The 21825-nt window shown below is 34.1% G+C and overlaps 1 protein-coding gene across 1 annotated transcript in view; it reads right to left on the bottom strand.

Annotated features, from left to right (window-relative positions):
• Positions 1 to 2791: 2791 nt before the first annotated feature.
• LOC126883196 (uncharacterized) overlaps positions 2792 to 21825 on the bottom strand; it is a 34519-nt gene continuing 15485 nt past the window's right edge. The window contains exon 4 of the mRNA XM_050648443.1: positions 2792 to 6895. The gene's annotated coding sequence lies outside the window, so the exon portion shown is untranslated. The remainder of the gene's footprint in view (positions 6896 to 21825) is intronic.

Here is a 21825-nt window from a genome sequence, read left to right as displayed (position 1 = left end):
CTTAAACAAGTTTGTTATATCAAGTTGTATTAAGTTTCAACAAACAAAGTTCATGCAACGAAACAAAACAAACCTTCAGCAAGTTTGTTATATCAAATTTGAAAAAACAAACTTCATGTAAGTTTGTCACACTGTAACTAGAAAATTTGATTTAAACTTGCTGCAAGTTTGCAAAGTTGCCACGGCAAACTTGCAGCAATCTTTCATGTTTGATGTATCAAACTTGTTGCAAGTTTGAAACAAGATTACAGGGTGTAACAAAAATACAGGTCATAAATTTAATCACATATTCTTGGACCAAAAATAGTTCGATTGAACCTAACTTACTTTTGTACAAATATGCACATAAAAAAAGTTACAGCCCTTTGAAGTTACAAAATGAAAATCGATTTTTTCCAATATATCGAAAACTATTAGAGATATTTTATTGAAAATAGACATGGTATTCTTATGGTGAGAAAAAATGGTTTCAAGAAAAAATTATAGTGAAATTTGGACACCCCATAAAAATTTTATGGGGTTTTTGTTCCTTTAAACCCCCCAAACTTTTGTGTACGTTCCAATTTAATTATTATTGTAGTACCATTAGTTAAAGACAATATTTTAAAAACTTTTTTACCTCTCAGTACTTTTTCGAAAAGTCAGTTTTTATGGAGATATTTTGAATTTTTGTCAAATCCACCACATATTTGTATATGGCTAAGTACGATTATGGAGACTTGGTAATAATATGAAAATTTATTTATGATTTACATTTTTAGGTATATTTTGAACCGTATTAAAAAAGAAACCACATCTCGATAAAAGGCGCCTTATCGAAAAAATACAAGGGGGTAAAAAAGTTTTAAAAACACTGTGTTTAACTAATGGTACCACAGTAATAGTTTAATTGGAACATACACAAACATTTGGGGGGTCTAAAGGAACAAAACCCCCATAAAATTTTTATGTAAACATATTAAAAAAGAAGCCTAATCTCGATAAAAACTGCCTTATCGAAAAAATACTAAGAGGCAAAAAAGTTTTAGAAATATTGAATTTAACTAACGGTACCATAATAATAATTTAATTGGAACGTACACAAAACTTTGGGGGGGTTTAATGGAACCAAACCCCATAAAATTTTTATGGGGTGCACAAATTTCACTATAATTCTTTTTTAAGATGATCCTGCCATAAGAATGCCACATGTCCATTTTCAGTAAAAAATCTCTAATAGTTTTCGATATATTTGAAAAAATCGATTTTCATTTTGTAACTTCAAAGGGCTGTAACTTTTTTTATGTGCATATTTGTACTAAGGTAAGTTAGGTTCATTCGAACTATTTTTGGTCTCAGAATATGTGATTTAATTTATGACCTGTATTTTCGTTACACCCTGTATATCTGGGGACAGAAATTGATGTGTTTTTTACTATTATGGCTGATGAAATCCTAATTTTTACCAGTTTATACATAAATGAACTTGATGAAAGAACATGCACCTTCGTACACGATCACCAATCGAAACACTTCCACATTATAGATTATAGTTATAACCAAAGTCCTGTTCGCTGTGTTCCTCGCCAAGAATAGTAATCAGTTCCTCACCAAAAAGACGAAAATCCTGTTAAACGTAGTAGATGCTGTAATTTAGTGAAAAAATTACATTCACTTGTAAACGACATTCTAAATCTATTGTTGTAATGAACCAAATAAATATTTTTTTCAAAGTTTTTTTGAACAATTTATTAAAATTAATTAAATTGAGTTTTTTTATTTTTTGACAAAATAAATACCGATATACAGTTATCAATAATTAAAAAAGTGTCGAAAATAATAAGGAACTACATGGCAGCAAATTTCTGCAGTGCGCCTGATATTGTAATTATTTAAGGCACGCCCAGCTGAAGGTTAACAAATGCGAAAGGTAATAAATTGAAATCCTTTAACAAAAGACTATTGGCTCCGTGCGTCTCCCCTCTACTTACAGTCACGTGACACGCTGTCAGATTTTGTCAGGACGTTTTAACATTGAGTCTTATGGGATTATTTTGTTAAACTTGAATATTTTATTTTGTAGTGATAATAACCGAATACAATTGTTAGAATTCATTAGTTATTAATTTATACTGTAATTTATAGTGCAACAAAAATATTTTCTTTTTCGTTAATAAAGATTTATTGACATAAACTGCGATAGTGAGGTTATGTATACAAAATCAAACTGATAATCAATATTGGAAATAGAAGAATTTATATCAGATTAAGTTCGTTTTTATTTTCTGTTTATATTAATACATAATATCACTAGCGTGACACGGCATTTTTTTAAATGTCTCATTTAAACATACACAAAGCGTCCTGATAAAATTTCAAAAAACCGCCACCATGAGCAGGTCGGTCGATGTTGCTTTGACACTTTGTCTCAGCGAATAGGTATAATTTGAATACGCTGTTTTTACCGATCTTTACTTTCTAATTACTGTTTCACTGAAAACTAAACCTTATATTAGTTTTTAGTCCTCGATTCGGTATATTTCTCATTTGATTTAATAAAAAATTAATGCAAATTACTTCTTCAGTGTGCGTCAGCAAATTACTTTTTCAGTTACAAATCACTGATCAGTGTGCGTCTAGCTAGAGAGTGTAAACCAAGGTTTACGTTAAAAGCTGATTGGCTCCGCCGTTTTCAGGTTTTAATTTCCGTTTTAATGTGGGGTGAATTTCCGACGGGGTGAACAGTGATTTGTTATGTTGTTTATTTTGCGTTTACTCTGGTTTAACCTCACTTTACTTGATGCTACAAAAGATCGAGAAAAATATTTATTAATTATTGTTATAATTATAATTGCATTAATAAGTCTGTTATTCTCATTTTTACAATAACTGACAGTTATGTAAATTTATATTTTCGTGACGTCAGTCGCGCGACTTGGGCAATAAATGGCGCTGCTTCCGGGCTTGGCAACAGTCTCTCTTGGCTGTGAGTTCTGACGTTAGCGCTCTCTCACGGTTTGAAACTTGTACTTTTCTGATAAAATTGGTACCTATATGTGAAACATACAAAACGAGAAAAACAGATATTTATCTATAAAAACACAAATTATGAACTGAAATATTATTGTAACCTGATTACTGAACGAATGTACAGAATTAATAGTAAAAGTAATTATGTTTTTTTATTTTATTCATTATAATTCTGTACCATTTGGTCAGACGGTGCTAACTGCATATTTTATCATTTTGTGTTGATTGTGCAAAAATAATTAAAACAACATTCTTTTCGTTTAGCCAGAGGCTGCTAAATGAACGACAAATATAATTTGATTGACAACATTGGTTATTCAATGATAAGTGCACATTTTTTGTTTATGCGTGATTAGATTATCATAAGTATTCTTATCACACAATGATCAAAATACATTTTTCATATTTTATGGTCAAATAGTGATAAGTGTTAGCACAAGTCACTTTTTCACAAGTCACAAATAGGTATTTTTGGGAATTAAGTTTTATTAGGTCTGTCAAACTAACGTCAGAACGTGTATGTATCGATCTGTAAATTGGTGCCAAAATTTGTAATTATTACTATAAATACTAGTTATCAAAATTAGTTTTCGCTCAAATAGTGACTAATAGCAATTGTGTTACGTGTTAATCATCAAGAACAAGCTGTAACTTCGGTCAGTAAGAGATGTTTTACTTAATAATCTTCCAAATTAAACACACTCATTGTCAAACTGTCAATAGTTGTTCACTGTTGCTATCCCGTCCCAACGGACGCCAACGGTTAGGCAACCAGTATTGCAGTGATGTATCCAAGGTTATCACTTAGACATCCAAAGCGTTAATATAAACAAATTCAAGTTACTTTTGACTACATGAGTAACAATTTTTAAATCAATGTTCCCCCACTGTTAGCAACACCATGTCTGGAACCAATTCTTCCAGTAATCTTACTAGTTCATACGCAACTGCTACTATGACTAAACAACGTCCGAAGTATCCCAAGAAGACCGAAGCAATTTTATAATTAGTTGTACGTCTCTATAGTATCCAATGATTGTATATCCAATTTTTTTTCTTCATAATTTTTACCTAATGTTATTTAAGATTTAGAAATTAACTGTTATAATATTTAGTTTTAAGTCCTTATTGTAATTAATTATTGTATAACCAATATTGTTTGTGTCAATGGCCATTGCTGGCGAGACACATAAATTTAAATAAAAAAAAAGTTTTATTAATTCATTGTTTAGTGCATTCAATAATATGAAACAAATATTTTTTAAAAAACCATACAGAAGTAAAAACTTCTTTTGTATATTGGTATAAAAAGTTTTATTAAAAAACATAAAAGTCCTCCAAAAGGATTTGCAAAACGTTTTCAATCTGAATCAGATCATCCTCAGTGCCTAGAACGAAGTATTTCCACGTTAAAATGAATGCAAAAGGTTAAAATTGTGACTAGGTTAAAGAAAAATGTGGCAATACTTACGTTCTGCTTCGTACAAGAAACTAGCAACTTTTTGAAAAAGGTTACATCGATATTTGTGGTTTACATAATAAATAAGTGGTAATTATAGCGACTCTAATAAATATTTTTTAGTAGAGATCTCAGCCTAAATTTTAGAAAGCGAGTATTAAAGTTTTATGTATTTTCTGTTCCTTTGTATGTTGTGGAGACAAGGACTCTTAATAAACAATGTCTCAATAGATTGGAAGTATGTGAAATGTGGACATATCGAACAATGCTGAGAATCTCCTGGACATACAGAATAACCACTGAAAAATACTAAGAAGAATAGAGAACAACAGGGAGATACTGGATTCCATCAAAATAAGAAAACTACAATATCTGGGATAACACATGATGACAGATATGAATTCTTAAAATTAATAATGCAGGAAAAGATTCAAGGAAGGCGCAGCATAGTAGGAGAAAAATATCCTGTTTTGTATGCAGCTCAACTGAACTCTTTCGGACTGTAGTGTCGAAAGTTAGAATAGCAGTGATGATTGCTAACCTTTATCGCGGATGAAGACATAGTGAAAACATGAAGATGATATCAAGAACAAGAAGAAGAAATTAAACAAAAAAATCAAATAATTCCAGCATGGGAAGATTATAAGTGATATCCTTTGAGAATAATCATTTGGTCAAAACATGATAATTTGCAATTTTTTCAAATTTCTCTTTTATTTTCAAATTTTTGTTGCGCTTTTTCGAGTCCCTAAATTAAATTATAACATATCACATAGATTCATTTATCTATTTATTCTGAAAATTGCTCATTCATAGGTAAAACCTTAAACACAAACTCCCATAAACGGTTTTTTGTCTCTCCTATAAAATAGTAAAAATGGACATAACATCATCTGATCAAATGGTACAGAATTTTAATATTTAATATATACATTCGTGCGACTGGATGACTGCTTGCGCAAGAGGCCATTTAGAAAAAGAAGAAGTTTATGTGAAATTTAGAGGTTACCTCTGTTTTTATCTTAGAATATAAAAAAACAGGAAGGAGTCTTTCATATATCAACAACACCTTAAATTTCTAGCGGAACCGGCCATCTTGAACGTCTGTGGATGACTCATAAGTTTTTGTCAACGAGGTAGAAGGTTTGTGTATTGGATCAGCTGTGTGCATAGGCGTACCATCTGGTAAAGCTCCTGTATATGCAATCAATTAACTGAAGTTATTAGTATAATAAAATGTTATTTAACTGACTTTTCAACAAAATATTATATTAATACGTATTTTCTCTTGATCTGTAGCTGTTTGTTTAACATCAAAGATGTAATAAAATCGTTAAGAATTTCTTTTCTTCCCTCTTTCAAAGGTACGTCACTGGAGATAGAAAGTAAATCTGACAGCTGACCGCCATTTGCAACCTCCTTCCTGACTCGTAGTCATTTCGCATTGTACTCCTTCCTGATTTATTTTATATTCTAAGGTTTTTATTGGCTGTGGGTTTCGTCGGTAGCGCTCTCTCGCGTTTTGAAACTTGTACTTTTCTGATAAAATTGTTCAAATTCAATACACAAAACTGCCACTAACAGCGCTGGCGAAAGCTATCAAATCCCTTCTACTCATCGGCTCACAGCGACTAGACGCACACTGATATAACTTAATAGGGAACTTGCACAAAAATTATATTCCAGAAATATTACTGATAAACGTTATTTAATGCTGTTAAAAGAACCCCAGTTTACAAAAAAAAAACTCATATTTTATTATTATCAAATAAATATCCGCTGTGAGCTCGTACGTAGAGGGGATATTTACAAATTCTCGAGCGCCAGTAGTGGCAAGTCTGTAAACGTTTACCGGAAATTTGACATAAATGTCAAAGTGATTAATGTATAATTAAAATTAAAAACATTAATTATAAAAAGTATTAGCTGGTCAAAGCTGTGGTATATATTTTTACCTTAAATATACTTACGTTTTAAATACTGAATTTAAGTTTTTTTAATGTTCCGTAATATGTAATTATAATTTAATCTAAAAATCTTAGCGCCATCTACACGATAATTGTGAAAGTATCCGAAGTAAGAAATTCATATTTTATCAATAGAACGTCAAAATGATTAGCAAAATCTTAAAAAAATCGATTACAATTTGATTAATTTTTTGCGTTGTAAATGTTAAGCGATAACAATTAAATAATAAATTTAAAAATTACCGGTGAAAGATAATTCCAGTAATCCGCTAGGAGCGCCACCAGCGAAGCTCAGAGCGTATAAGCAATTAAAAACTGCAGAATTTAAATTATTCTTTCAACGGGCGGTATCGGTTGTGACGTTAGACAGTTTGTTGGTCGTCCCTATAAACGGGCGTAAGCGATAAGTATGGCAACGCTGCAACGGTATGCATGTCTCATTCCCAGTTGCTTATTCCAGCTAGAATAAATAAATAAATAACTATATATGTGTGTCATATAAAAATATGTGTTATTATGAATAATATGTGATAAATATAGTAAGAATTAAAAACATAAGGTTCTTTGTAATACTATAGTAAATAGTACTGCATTGTAGCAAAGAAATAAACATAAAATAAGTAAGTAAATAACTTGTATATGTAGATGAAAATAGAGTCTGATTTTTATACTCACATTAAAATGAACGATACAATATTTGTAATATTATTTTTGTGTTGCTTCGATTATTGTTATAAATATTATTAAAGCACAGATAAAAAGAAATATACACGAACGAAATCTATCTAACCTTCAAAACACAATGTTTTTAAATACAGACAGTTTCTCTTCCAGTGTTGATAGTTCGTTATTATCTTTTCCTGGAAGGAGCAGCGTGACGTCACATAGCTTTTCGTGTTTAAAATGGATAGCTGGCGATCACAACTTTAAATGTTCATTGTATATTAAATATTGCGATTTGAGGGTTGATATTTGGTATGCGTTGTTTCTATATTTAGACAAATACAATACATAAATAAATAAAAAAATCTCAAGTTCCCTATTAACCTATGAAATGCCAATAGTATTTATATCAAAATTTCATAATAGTGTCAACAGCATCAAAATTTCATAGGAGAAAACTTACCTGAGGTTGGACCAATTATAAACAAGCATTTCGGTGCGGTAAATTTGAATTACTCCTCTTGGTTTAACCCGGGAGCATCGCGCTCACTTCTGTCACGTAAGTAGTCGCGCGCAGAGAAAAAATCTCACAATTCAAATTTATATACGAATTTAAAACAAATTTCTATTATATTTTATTTTATTTACTTGTTATGTTAAAAATATCTATTTCTAACCATTTTAAGCTAATTGGTTCTCACCAAAGCCATAAATTACAAAAAAACTCACGCATTACTACGATCCTCCTCGAGGTACTTACGAGTGGAAAGCAATGTTGCAAAATTTTTCATCCAGTTATCACGGAAAAGGATAAAATGTGCGATTTTTTCTCGCGGCGCGACTGTTCCCGGGTTAAAAACAGAGCATACTAATTTATTATGCTATTTTATTTATAAATGAAATCCAATAACTAAAAAATATATATTTAATCAGTCAACAGGTGAGTTAGTTCTCACAAAATGCCACATAATCATCAATAAAACTGCTATTTTATAACTACAAATAGTAAACCAAAGTACTAACATACATACAATATCAAAGTACTAATATACATATGTACATAATATACAAATTAATATCGCACGTTCCTAGGATACAAGTGTAATAAATCAAAATAGCAAAATTTTTCAGGAGAGCAAAAACAATTATTGTCAATTTTTAAAAAATGCTAATAGAAGGACCAGAAGTGAATTTATAAATTTTTAAATAGCATCAAATAAAGATTAAATAAATTATTATTCCCTAATCCGCCTAAGTCGTTTTGTGAAACAAAAACGGTTTTTAAGATAAGTCATTTAAAAAAAAATTGATATTACAGTTTTCTTCGAAAAATAGAGTAACAACTCGAAATATTACGCTCTTACTTGGAACACACGAAACAAGTATAAACTCTTCCGAACTAAACAGCAATAACTGCAAATATTACACCTTTCGGCGGATGTAAAGTGGAAATATTGGCAAACATATTCCGAGAATAAGAGTAGCAACTCCAAGTGTTACACAACAAGTTTACAACACTTCTAATAAACAGCAATAACTACAATTATTACACTTTTGATCGGAAATACAGCGCCAAAATGCAAAATATTTTCTTACTGTTTTCATCGGAAAATGCTGATGCACCTGTTCCGAGGAATAATTATTCTTGTGCCATTTAGACAATAACGATCAAACTTAAATTATTACAGTTTTCTTAGGGGATAATGCATTAGATGTATTATCCAAATCCATTCCTGTAGAACAGTGAAGATATAAAAAATATTGATTTACTACACTTTTCTTCGGAAGGTGTGATATTAACCTCAATATATTTTTTTAAATGATTAAATAAAAATTGAAAAAAATATATTTTCTTTATAACTATGGTAAAGTAGGCAAATACCTATATAAAATTAAAACAGAAAAAGTCAAATAGATGAAAACAAAATAAGAAACCTTAAAACTGATAAACAACTAAATGTAGTAGCAGTTTCAATTTTTTTTCTTAGAAATTATAATACACTTAATGAACATATGAGCGTGTTAGCCAAAGTGATGGTGAAGACATTTTTTTGAAATTATGTAAGTCTTGCTTTATAATCTTGAAATACCTCTTGTCATCAGGAAAAGTGGTGTAAGTTTTTACAGTAATAAATTAAGTAGGGGTAACTGGGGGACTAGAGGCCTGCGGGGTAATAGTAGCCACACCAAATATCGCAGTTAGTCCATGTGGTGAGACCGCTACCGTCTGGAAAAATTTCTGATTCGGTTTCTTTGTGGATTCCTATTCAAAAATGTCCCCTTTAAACAAATCTGAAGGGTGCCGAGCGGAATTTTTGGGCAGAAATTGTTTAAACAATTTTTTTAAACAAATACAAAAGATCACGTTTTTTTGCTCCGGAACATCTATTTTTAAGTTTTGTCGGTCATTCTGAACAAGAATGGTATCTTGTAAATTTTCTCAAAAATTGATAGTTTTCGAGTTATAGGCGATTTAAAATCTGAAAAATGCGAAAATACGCATTTTCGAGGCTTAAAAACTCATGTTGTTCTGAAGCTATTTCCTTGTGGCATTTTTATGATTAATTATTTGTATGTATATATTAATTATATTATAAAACTCATATTCAAATTAGTATTTTTGAGGTTGCCAGATACTTAAATTGAAGACTAACTATTCAGCTTCCAGATTCTGAAGAGTGATCGCGTCTAACTTTAATTTATACCGTTGTTTTTTAATTGTTAAATATGCGTGTTTATCCGATTTTTTTGCCGGTGCAGCGCGCTCCGTTTCAAAAATCTCCTATTTTCCTCCGAAAAATATTTTTTCTAGATTGTTTGGGACATTCTAAATAAAATAAGTATCTTGACATTTTTCTCAAAAGTTAATAGTTTTAAAGTTATAAGCGATTTAAAATCCAAAAATGCGTTTTTTGTCATTTTTCGGATTTTAAATCGCTTATAACTTAAAAACTATTAACTTTTGAGAAAAATGTCAAGAAACTTATTTTATTTAGAATGTCCCAAAGAATCTAGGAAAAATATTTTTCGGAGGAAAATAGGAGATTTTTTAAATGGAGCGCGCCGCACCGGCAAAAAAATCGGATAAACACGCATATTTAACAATTAAAAAACAACGGTATAAATTAAAGTTAGACGCGATCACTCTTCAGAATCTTGAAGCTCAATGTTCAGTCTTCAATCTAAGTATCTGGCAACCTCAAAAATACTAATTTAAATATGAGTTTTTAAGCCTCGAAAATGCGTATTTTCGCATTTTTCAGATTTTAAATCGCCTATAACTCCAAAACTATCAATTTCTGAGAAAAATTACAAGATACCTTTCTTGTTTAGATTGACCCAAAAAATCTAAAAATATATGCTCTAGAGCAAAAAACATGATCTTTTGTATTTGTTTAAATAAATTGTTTAAACAATTTCTGCCCAAAAATTCCGCCCGGCACCCTTCAGATTTGTCTAAAGGGGACATTTTTGAAGAGGAATCCACAAAGAAACTGAATCAGAAATTTTTTTCAGACGGGAGCGGTCTCACCACATGGACTAAGTATACATTTTATTTAATGAAAGCAAACAATTGTGCCATCTACGAGTTCAGACTAGCTGAACTAGTTAACGAACAAAGAGCCGGTAATTCCTGTAAATGAGCCATCCACTAAGAAATTTTAGTTATTGTGTGTCATTCACACATTCATTCAGAAATTATTCATTGTTCGTGTGTTTCAGTTTTTAATTTTGTTTTTCGTAAAACTGGTACTAGTGCTTCTTTTATGTTTAGCAAAAAACAATTGTAAGTAGCATTTTGTATAAGATTCATTTTTTATAAATATTATTAAGAATTTGTGGTTGTTTGGGGTTAAGGTTTCCGGCTACTGTGGGATAAATGGGGATAATGGAGACCCAGCCACCATTACCCCATCAGCAGAGCAGTGCAGTGGAGACGCGTGACTTTTTCTAAAGTATTACCAAAACTTTCTTTTTCTTGATGCTCCTATTCGTGACGAGTATTGGCGATCATCATGGCAATCTTCACTTTATCTGCCGCAACGCGGAAAAGCTGCACAGATGTTGTGTTGAACCAGGTTCCGAAGTTCTTTAACCAGGATGTTGTTCTTCTTCCTGGACCTCGCTTTCCAAATATTTTTCCTTGCAGGATGGCTTGTAGGTATCTGGATTCATTTCGCATAATTTGTTCAAAGTATTCCAACTTTAGAGCTTTGATGGTGGTTAGTACCTCTCGGTTCTTCCCCATTTTTCTAACGACCTCCTCATTTGTGACCCGATCAGTCCATGGGATTTTAAGAATTCTCCGATATAGCCACATCTCAAATGCTTCCAATTTTTGGCTTATATCTTCCTTCAAGGTCCATGATTCAACACCATAAAAAAGGACAGAGAAGACGTAGCATATCAGCATTCTTACTTTTATACCAAGAGAAAGGTTGTGGCTCTTGAAAAAAGCCCCCATACGGTTGAAGGTTGATCTAGCTTTTTCGATCCATTCGGCTGTTGGTCCATTCATTTATTACGGTGCCGAGGTAGTTGTAGTGCCTCACACTTTTTACAGGGGTTTGGTTGATGTAGAGTTGACCTGTTATCTTTTTCTTGCTAATGATCATAAGCTTTGATTTCTTTACGTTTATATTGAGTCCATATTGTTGACTGTAATACGTGATTTTGTTCATGATGACTTGTAGGTCTTCTAGGTTGTCCGCAAATACTATGGTGTCACTTGCATACCTGATGTTATTTAGCCGGTACCCGGTTAAATGTTACCAAAACCAGATACAAAAAATATTATTTAAAAAAAGTGAAGATATGGCTAAATGGTTTCAATAATATCATTTTGTATATCACTTGAAACTCGAAAAACCAGTTGATGTTTCTAGATGTTGGCAAAAATGTTTATCTTTTGGCAATTAATGTTGACAATTCCCTGTAATTGCCTCGATTGTCAGAGTCATGCCCTCAAAATGACCACGAAACGCTAATTCTTGTTTGGCCAAAAACATTCAGCATCTATAAGTGTACTAACGATATATCGAAAATAGCAATAGTCGAGGCCTCGAAAAATGATGGCGAACAGTTAATCTCAGGATTGGGATATCTGAAACAAAAAAATCGTACTGCATTTGAAAAAGGAAGGTTTCTTACGTGACAATTTACCACAATTTGACCAAAAAATAAAAAATAAATATTTTTTAACCATGAAAAACTGAAGAAAAACGGGCGATTTTTTCACAAAAATATTTCAAATATCCGTAAAATCTTTTATTTGCGGAATTTTTCACTAACGGTGGTAAATTGTCACGTAAGAAACCTTCCTTTTTCAAATGTCGTACGATTTTTTTGTTTCAGATATCCCAATCCTGAGATTAACTGTCCGCCATCGTAACTAATTTTTTTCGAGGCCTCAACTTTGGCGCCCTCTACAATATTAGTGTACGTACATAAATGAAAAAAGATACACTTTTTGTATTCTCTTAGAGTTAGATATTAATATGTAAAAAGTTTTATGTTCATTTCTAGTAAAGGTTCTGAGAAAAAAAATCTTTAAAAAATGCTTATTTTTGGTCTTTTAAAGTGTACTAGTACCTTAAAAGCTTAGTTAAGAGACTTTGGATTCTTGTTTTGTCAAACTGAATCAAATTGGCTATAGGTACATCTTACGTGTAGGTAACGGAGAAATTTCATGTCTCCTTTTTAAAACTCTAAAACTATTTAAATCGTAAACTGCGCCGCTGGTCCACCCATTTTCTTCTGTAGAAAACAGAAGACATGGTCAACAATACAGTCTATTTTTCGTGTAACCACATAACCAATGATTTTCACTGTACCAACTAAATTTAAAATATCGAACTGCTTTTTTTTATTCTTTTTTTAAATTGTTTAAAATAGGTCTTCCATTTTCAATAATCTCATTTTTTCTTAAAAACTATACAAGGAGAATTACTTTTCAAATAGTTGATCGATTACACAGCGACACTCATCCATGATTAATTGCACGCACACTGGAATCGATACTAAACTAACGAGTAAGTAACCTAGTTACCAAAACAAAAAATGGTAACAAGTCTACTGATATACACACCGCGCCCACGTCGTCGCTTCTTCAAAATTTTCAGGCACGAGCCGTTCCCGACCGATAGTGAGGATCATCACGCGTAACCACAAACAAAAGTGGTAACAACGTATAATAACATGCAACCGAGTCACATAAACTCGCCAATATTTTCGTGTGTCTACGAATAGTTGGCTATAATTTACTGAATTAGGTACTATTAACACATATTTCTATTATTAAATAAAAAAAATATAAATGGAATCATTTCGCAGTAGTCATAAAATATTTATTTGCAAGATTTTTAACTGTTACCTATGGTAACAGTGGTTACATGGACGCTTCGCCAGTGGAGCAGTATTACAAACAATAATTTTTATATAAAAATAAAATTGAATATTTCAAATATACTAGAGGACGATTTCTTGAAGTAATACGTTTTTCAGTGAACTAAATGACGTCAGGAATGGAAGGAGTGACCAGAGCTTTCAACATTCCAAGAAGTACCGTACAAAAGCGATTAAAAGAAAACAGTGATGTTGGACCTTGAACCACCTCTAGGCCGCAATCCAGTATTTTCAGTACAAGAGGAAAAATTTGTGACAGAGCATGTTATATGACTCTCGAAACTTTTTTATGGAATATCAAGGCAAGAAATTAAAAAATGTGCCTATGATTATGCCTTAAAAAATCACTTGCATTACCCCTTTCATAAATATGCAAAAACTGCAGGCGATGATTGGCTGTGGTTTTTTTATGAAAAGAAACTCACAAATCGTTCCTCGTAAGCCAGAAACAACATCCATATCCAAATCGAATAACAGCTTTTTTAAAGAAGTTGCCACATTTTTCAAAAATCTAGAACAAGTGCAAGCAAAGTGTAATTTTAAGACCCGTACAATTTTTAACACTGATAAGACTGGCATCTCTACAGTGCAGACGCCAGGAAAAATTTTGGCCAAGAAAGGACTAAAACAAATGTGATTTGCCATAAGTTGGGAGAGAGGCAGAAATATTACAATGCAAGCGCCTTAAGTGCAAGCGGAATTTATGTTCCGCCAGTGTTTATTTACGCAAGAAAAATAATGAATCCACAACTTCGCAAAGGTGATCCATCTGGAGCTCTTTACACTTGTTCCAAAAAAAGGATGGATCACAGAAGAACAGTTCGTATAGTATTTAAACCCTTTTCAAAATTTTGTGAAAGAGCGTGGATGATCCGGTTCTACTCATAATGGATAATCATTCGACTTATTCTACTCTACTAGCTTATCAATTTTGTAAAGCAACTAGTATTATACTTTTGTCCATACCCCAACACACCTCGCATAGGATGCCACCTTTAGTTTTTATGACCCCCTAAAGACATTGTTTAATTCAGAATGATATTTGAAATTGCTGAGCTTTTAATAATGCATTTATTATGGTAGCTAGTACTCCAGAAAAAGCAATCAAAGGATTTCAAGCTACAGGAATCTGTCCTTATAATCCAAACGTTCTCACTGAAGAAGACTTTGAGCCAACAGTGAAAGTGCTAATAGCATTGATACTCTTGTTGACGACGTCTCTGTTCATGAACGTCAGGAAACACCAGAAAAAGAAATAGTTTCAGCTTCGCAACCACCATCAGGCAAGAAACGTTCAGAAAAATAGAGCCGTTAGACATGCAACATTCAGATATTGGAAAGTCGTTCCACGAAATTTTACCACTACCAGTACCATCAAAGTCCAAAACTGGTGTGACTAAGTAGGGTGACCAAACGTCCCATAAAAACGGGATTGTCCCGTTTTTAAGCCGCAAAATCGTTGTTTTTATTTATTATACGCCCCACATTTTAAATTAAATTACATATTCATAGGTAAATTGAAAAAGTATGTATCGAATTAGCTAAAAAATAGCGTGTTTCAATGCTTATGTCCAGTTGGATGCCACTGAAGAGTATCGCCCCCAAACCCTCTTTGGATGTGTCCCGTTTATTCAAGTTCATGATTTTGTCACCCTAGACTACGAGCGCAAGTGCAAAACGGCATTCTCAAATAATTACATCCACTCCACATAAAAATATTTTTCAGGACAAGGCTGATAAAATTATTCACACAGCAAAAAAGTGAGAAACACGGCCACAAAAGAAACCTTTTATGGTCCTGAGAGCCAAAAAGGGAACCATAAAGTTGATAAGAGATTAACTAAAAGATTGACCAGAACTCCCCACTCCTTGTATTCTCTTTATTCTGTCACTGAATAAAAAGACAATTTTTGACTGTTTGGTATCTTTTTTGTCGGATAGTAATATATTATTGTAATTAGTTATATTTGTAAAATACAGTATTGCCCAAAATAAACAGTATTGAAACTGAAACATAAATGTCTCTTTGTGCGCGCTGTCATATTCAAATTACCTAGTATAGACCTGTCAAGTAATCCCTAAACAATTAATTATTAAGGCCTAACTGTTAAAAATGGTGTTAAGTACAGAGGCGAAAGTGTTTCTTGTGGAGCATTATTTTCGCTCATACGGAATCGGCCGACGTAATAGTGCAAGTCTGCAATACGTGTGTGATCAATTCACATAACGGTTTAATAAACGTTCTCCAAGTAATGCTGTAATTTTGAAGGTTGCTGAAAAGTTTATAAATACGGGTAATGTACTGTGCCAAAGAAAAGAAAACTCAGGGCGTCCCAGGACAGTTAACAACAACGATAACCATGCACGTGTTTTTGAGCGAATCTTGGAAAATTCGAAAGCCAACCAGACAAGAACATTGTTGCATCTTGGCTTAAAACGAACTTCCTTGCAAAGAATCCTAAAGGAGCTGGGTGCAGTTTCGTATGTGATTCAGCTACATCAACAATTACATCCCAGGGATTATCACAGTAGAGTGGAATATTGTGCCAGAATTCTTGCATTACAGTAAGAAAATCCTGAATTTTTGAAAAATGAATTCGTCGCACAAATCGATTTCTGGGTTTGCCAGACCAGATGAAGTTCAAGAAGTTCCTTTACATAGCGCAAAAGTGAGTGTCTGGTGTGCTGTTTGGGGACACGGAATCATTGGTCCATACTTTATCGAAGAAAATGGTAGGCAAGTCACACTTAATCAACAGAGGTACATACAAATTTCAACACGCTTTATCCCTGATCTACGTCAATTTTGTCGTGCATGTAATTTGGCATTTCGAGACCAATTTTTCCAGCAGGATGAGGCAACTTGCCATACTGCTGTCGCAGTTCGTCAATTCCTTCAGGGACATTTTCCAAACAAATTCATTTTACAATTTACTGACTTCCCCTATCCTACACAGACGTATCCAGACCTTACAACTCCAGACGCATATATTTGGGGCATGGCTAAAACTGCCGTTTCTAAAACTGCCCGTTTCTAAAACTGCCGCTTTTAAACGGGCACCACAAACCAGCAATGAGTTAAAGGATGCCATTAGAGCTTTCTTCGCGGACTTGAGACCACCTTTGTTGTATAAGATTACGAGAAATCTGGAATATCGGTATGAAGTCTGTCTTGAGAGAGGAGGAGCTCATCTAGAACATGTTATAAAGTGTCAATAGTACGTATTTTTTAAAACAATAAAATAATTACAAGTTCAGTACTGTTTATTTTGGGCTATACTGTATGTTTAAAAAATAATATTAATTTTTTTAAATGATAAAAAAATGATTCAATTTACGTGATGTATGATTACTTACACCACTTTGGCTTTAACACCTTCTACACCGCTTTTTTTATATAAACAAAATTTAAGGCACTCGTGGGAGTGTCGACAGAAGTGAAAACTTCTTGCGAAGCAAGCGTCTTCGGTACACACTCTATCCCTCCTCCAGCCATTATAATGCTTTTTCCCCATCCAAAAAGAAGTGATATACCTATATTAAACAGGGTGTCCAAGAAACTATACGGACAAACGAAGACAGGAGATTCCTCAGATAATTTTAAGAGAATTTAACCAAATTCACCTAGTCCGAAAATGCTTCCTAAGGGAGCTAGAGCTCTTTGAAGATGGCGTCTTGTAATTAGTTTTTCTTAAATACCTCCAGAACACTTCTAGTTAGAAAAACAAAAATTTGTACTCATCCTCCAGAGATAAATCGATTCCATCCATTGTGAATTTCTAGTACCAGTCATAGGCGTCCGTTTTAGGTGGGGCAAACCGTTATTTTATCGCATAACATTTTTGTTTTTAATTTTTAAGCATTTTTGAGTCTGAATTATTAAAATCTAAGGTATTCTAGTACTAAAAGGTACACTTACTTTAAGTCAATAGTATACACCGTTTTCTAGAAAAATCGATTTGAAAATTTTTTCGTTTCTTGAATTTGAAAAAATTTTTTTAAATTTTTCAAAAAAATACGGTGTATTTTACCAACTTAAAGCAAGAGTAACTTTTAGTACTAGAATACCTCGTAATTTAATAATCTAGTGTTAAAACTTCTTAAACAATATAGACAAAAAAGTTATGCGATAAAATAACCGTTGCGCTACCGAAAACAGATGCATATGACCGGTACTAGAAATTCGCAATTAATGAAATCGATAAATCTCTGGATGGAATATAAATAAATGTACCGGTTTTCGTTTTTCTAAATAGTTTTTAAAATTCAAAAAACGAAAAATTTTCAAATCGATTTTTCTAGAAAACGGTGTATCCTATTGACTTAAAGTAAGAGTACCTTTTAGTACTAGAATACCTTAGATTTTAATAATCCAGACTCAAAATGCTTAAAAATTAAAAACAAAATGTTATGCGATAATATACCTGTTGCCCTATCCAAAACGGACACCTATGACCGGTACTAGAAATTCGCAATGGATGGAATCGATTTATCTCTGGAAGATAAACACACGTACCAATTTTCGTTTTTCTAAATAGAAGCGTTCTGGAGATATTTAAGAAAAACTAATTGCCAGACGCCATCTTCAAATAGCTCTAGCTCCTTTAGGAAGCATTTTCGGACTAGGTGAATTGGGTTAAAGTATCTTAAAATTATCTGAGGAATTTCCTGTCTTCGTTTGTCAGTAGAGTTTCTGGACACCCTGTATACGTGTTGCGTGCGTCCTATACTATTTATACACGGTGTAACAAAAAGGCAGGTCATCAATTAAATCACATATTTCGGGTGAAAAATAACAGTGAAATTTGCACCCCATAAAAAGTTTATGGGGATTTTGTTCCCTTAAACCCCAGCAGAATGTTTTGCCTCTTAGTACTTTTTCAATAAGCCAGTTTTTATCGAGATGTTTTGAACATTTCTAAAATCCAACTTCTTCTTAAGGGACCGAGACTGCTTGTCAATCGTTGGCTCTCATGTTCTTCTTCTTCTACGGCACTACAGGCCAAATTGAGCCTTGGCCTCCTTTATTTTTTGCCACCACCCTTGCTTGTCTGTGGCTGTTCTTCTCCATACACGGACTCCTAAAAGGGCTTGTGCGTCGCTGTTTACTGTGTACTCCCACTACTACTTTCACTATTTCCCAGCACTTTCTTGGCTTTCCAACCGGTCTCTTTCCCTGCATTCTAGCATGCAGTGCTCTTTTTGGTAGCCTATCCTCTCCCATTCTTATCATATGTTACGTATGGGATGTCCACGAAATACTTTACGTGAAGATCCCTAGGTTCATTAATATAAAAATACTCAAGTGCCGCTTAAAACCAAGTTTTTATTCCTTTTTCGGTGAACTTTACACGATCGACTTGACTTTACAAAAATGTTTGACGTTACTTAAATTAACTGACACTTTTTTCAATTTTTTGGAAATATTGATATAAGGCATTCATTGACTCGACATTCTCCCACCTTGAGAAATTTAACACAATTTCTCAACAAAATACATAGTCACGAAAAATTACAATAAAATATCAAAATAAAATAAACAGTCATGAAAAATTAAGTCAAGAAAATATCACTTGAATCTTACAGGAGTTTTAACTACCCGGCCACTTCGCGTACATCTTTCGTTTAAATCGGGTGCTCTGCTTTTTGTCACTCCCGCACTCTTTTCACTTAATTCTTCCCCAACCTAAAGATGACAGCCGTTCTCTTGAGGCATTCTCTCTGGAACCGCATCACGTAGATTAGTACCCTGGATGTTCTGGCCAGCAGTAACTGCCTCCACGACTTCCACTGGATAAAGCCTTTGCAATGGTCTCAGAAGTTGGCCTTGTGCGGTCGCAAGACGAACTAATCGCACCTGGTTATCTCTACCAGGTAAAAGTTCAATAACTTTCCCTAAAGGCCACTGAAGACGCTTGATGTTGTCGTTGCCTACTAAAACGACATCCCCGATAGACACTTTAGACACTTTCGTCTTCTTCGTTCCCGCTTTGAGTTGAGCCAGATATTCAGCACGGAATCTTTTTCGCAAATGATTTCTCAACTCTTGCAACCGTCGTATTTTGCGTGTGAGAGAATTCTGCTCTAGCAAGTCACAATCCGGCAACTCGCAACTGACTTGCTCACGTAAAAACATACCTGGCGTCAACGCCGTTAACTCAGTAGGATCATCCGAAATATATGTCAACGGACGCGAGTTGACTATACTCTCACAATCACACAACAATGTTAATAACTCTTCATAATTGAGAGACGCTCGACCCAAAACTTCTCGCAAAAGTCCTTTCACAACACCTATTAATCGCTCCCAAAATCCACCCCACCATGCAGCTGTAGGGGGGTTGAAACGCCACTTAATACGTTGTGTGGAACTATATTCCGCGATAATATCCCAGTCCAATTGCTTGAGCGCGTTCTCGAGTCCCGTAACATTTGTTCCATTGTCACTATAAACCGTTCTCGGGCGTCCTCGCCTTGCAACAAAGCGACGAAAAGCTTGAATAAAGGCATTTGTTGACAAGGAGGTAACGAGTTCTAGATGGACTGCGCGATAAACGGCACAAGTGAACAAACAAATCCATGCCTTCTCGCCCGATTTCAAGTATAGAGGACCAGCTAAGTCCACCCCGGAAATTTCAAACACTGCAGCATCTCGAACTCTATGGACCGGCAATGAAGGCGTTTGTACTGCGAACGATTTCCCATCTTGTCTCTTGCACACACCACATTCTTTTAAAATAGACCGCACAATCCGTCTACCCCCTAAAGTCCAATATTTTTCGCGGAGCAAACTAAGTAGTCCTTGTGTGCCTACATGACAAGAGTTTTTGTGTAAGCTTAAAATTAACTTGCGCACTATAAAATGTTCACCCGGAAGTGAGATAGGCAGACGAAAATCTTCCGTGTCAATTCTCTCATTAACGCGAGTTTTTAAACGTATAAGTCCAAATTCATCGACAAACGTGTTTAGCGAGGAAATTCGTTTCGTATCTAAACCGAACGCTTCGTTCTGCACTAGCTTCAAAACGAACACTTCGGCTTTGTCGATTTCCTCAGCGACCAATTCGCCTGTATGTTTTTCATTTGATTTTCTTGCATTGCGACAAAATCGCAGCGCCCAAGCCATCATTCTTAAAAGTTTTGTGTACTGAGAAAAGTAACGCAGATGAAAATCGTCGGATGTCATATTAAATAGTGACGAAATGGCTTTTTTCTTTTTCTCAGTACAGACTTCTTCTTCATCAACCTCTACTTTTTGTTGGGGCCAATCATTTTCGATTCTGTGCAACCATTCCGGGCCCTCCCACCATCGAGATTCGAACAATTGCCGAACATTACATCCTCTTGATGGAAGATCGGCAGGGTTGAGAGAACCAGGTACATAGTTCCAACGCTCAGGATTGGCTAAATTTCTAATCTCTTGAACTCTATTAAAAACAAAAACAGACCAGTCATCCTTACGTTGAATCCAAGAAAGAACAGTAGTGGAATCACTCCAAAAATAAGACTCAACATTCTAGGAAAATTGTCTTTTGACTGAATGATAAAGTCTAGCACCAATAGTGGCTGCCAACAGTTCCAATCTGGGTATAGAAATCTTCTTCAAAGGGGCCACACGACTCTTAGCTTCTACAAGAAATATCGAAACCTCATCATTCTAAAGAACTCTTAAAAATACTACGGCAGCATAAGCTTTCTTACTTGCATCTGAAAATGTGTGCAAACTCCAATGGTCAGCTCCATGGGTCCAGCCTGAATCCAGCGTGGAATCTCAATACACGACAGTTCAGGAAGATGAGTAACCCATGTACAAAATTCATCAGCCATGTCATTATCGACGGGAGCATCCCATCCCAGGCGCTTTTCCCAAAGTTTTTGTAGCAACAGTTTGGGAAATAGAGATACTGGACAGGTAAAACCAACAGGGTCAAATATACTCTGAGTTATAGAAAGCATCAGTCTTTTAGTTATCGGTCCTTTTTGGACAACTCCTTTCAAAGTCTCAGTATTGATTTTTAGAGTGTCTCTTGAGGAGTCCCAGAGAAGACCAAGAACAGGGATAACTGTTTTTGTACTACCAGAGGCCTCCCACCCTCTCAAGTCCATCTTAGCTTCCTCCATGAGGGCAGTTGCTTCTGATACAAACTTTCTCAACTCATTCTCACCGGCAACACTAGTCACACAATTATCCACATAAAACCCAGTCATAAGCCTTTCAATTGTGCTTTTCGAGTAAGTGTTATCATTACGCGTCTTTGTTAAATGAAACTCTATAGTAGCACCCAGAAGAAATGGACTACAGTTGACTCCAAAAACAACCTT

Source organism: Diabrotica virgifera, chromosome 4, assembly GCF_917563875.1.
Source record: "Diabrotica virgifera virgifera chromosome 4, PGI_DIABVI_V3a".
In the NCBI taxonomy this organism is placed as follows: Eukaryota; Metazoa; Arthropoda; class Insecta; order Coleoptera; family Chrysomelidae; genus Diabrotica; species Diabrotica virgifera.
This window is presented reverse-complemented; position numbering and strand designations above follow the sequence as displayed.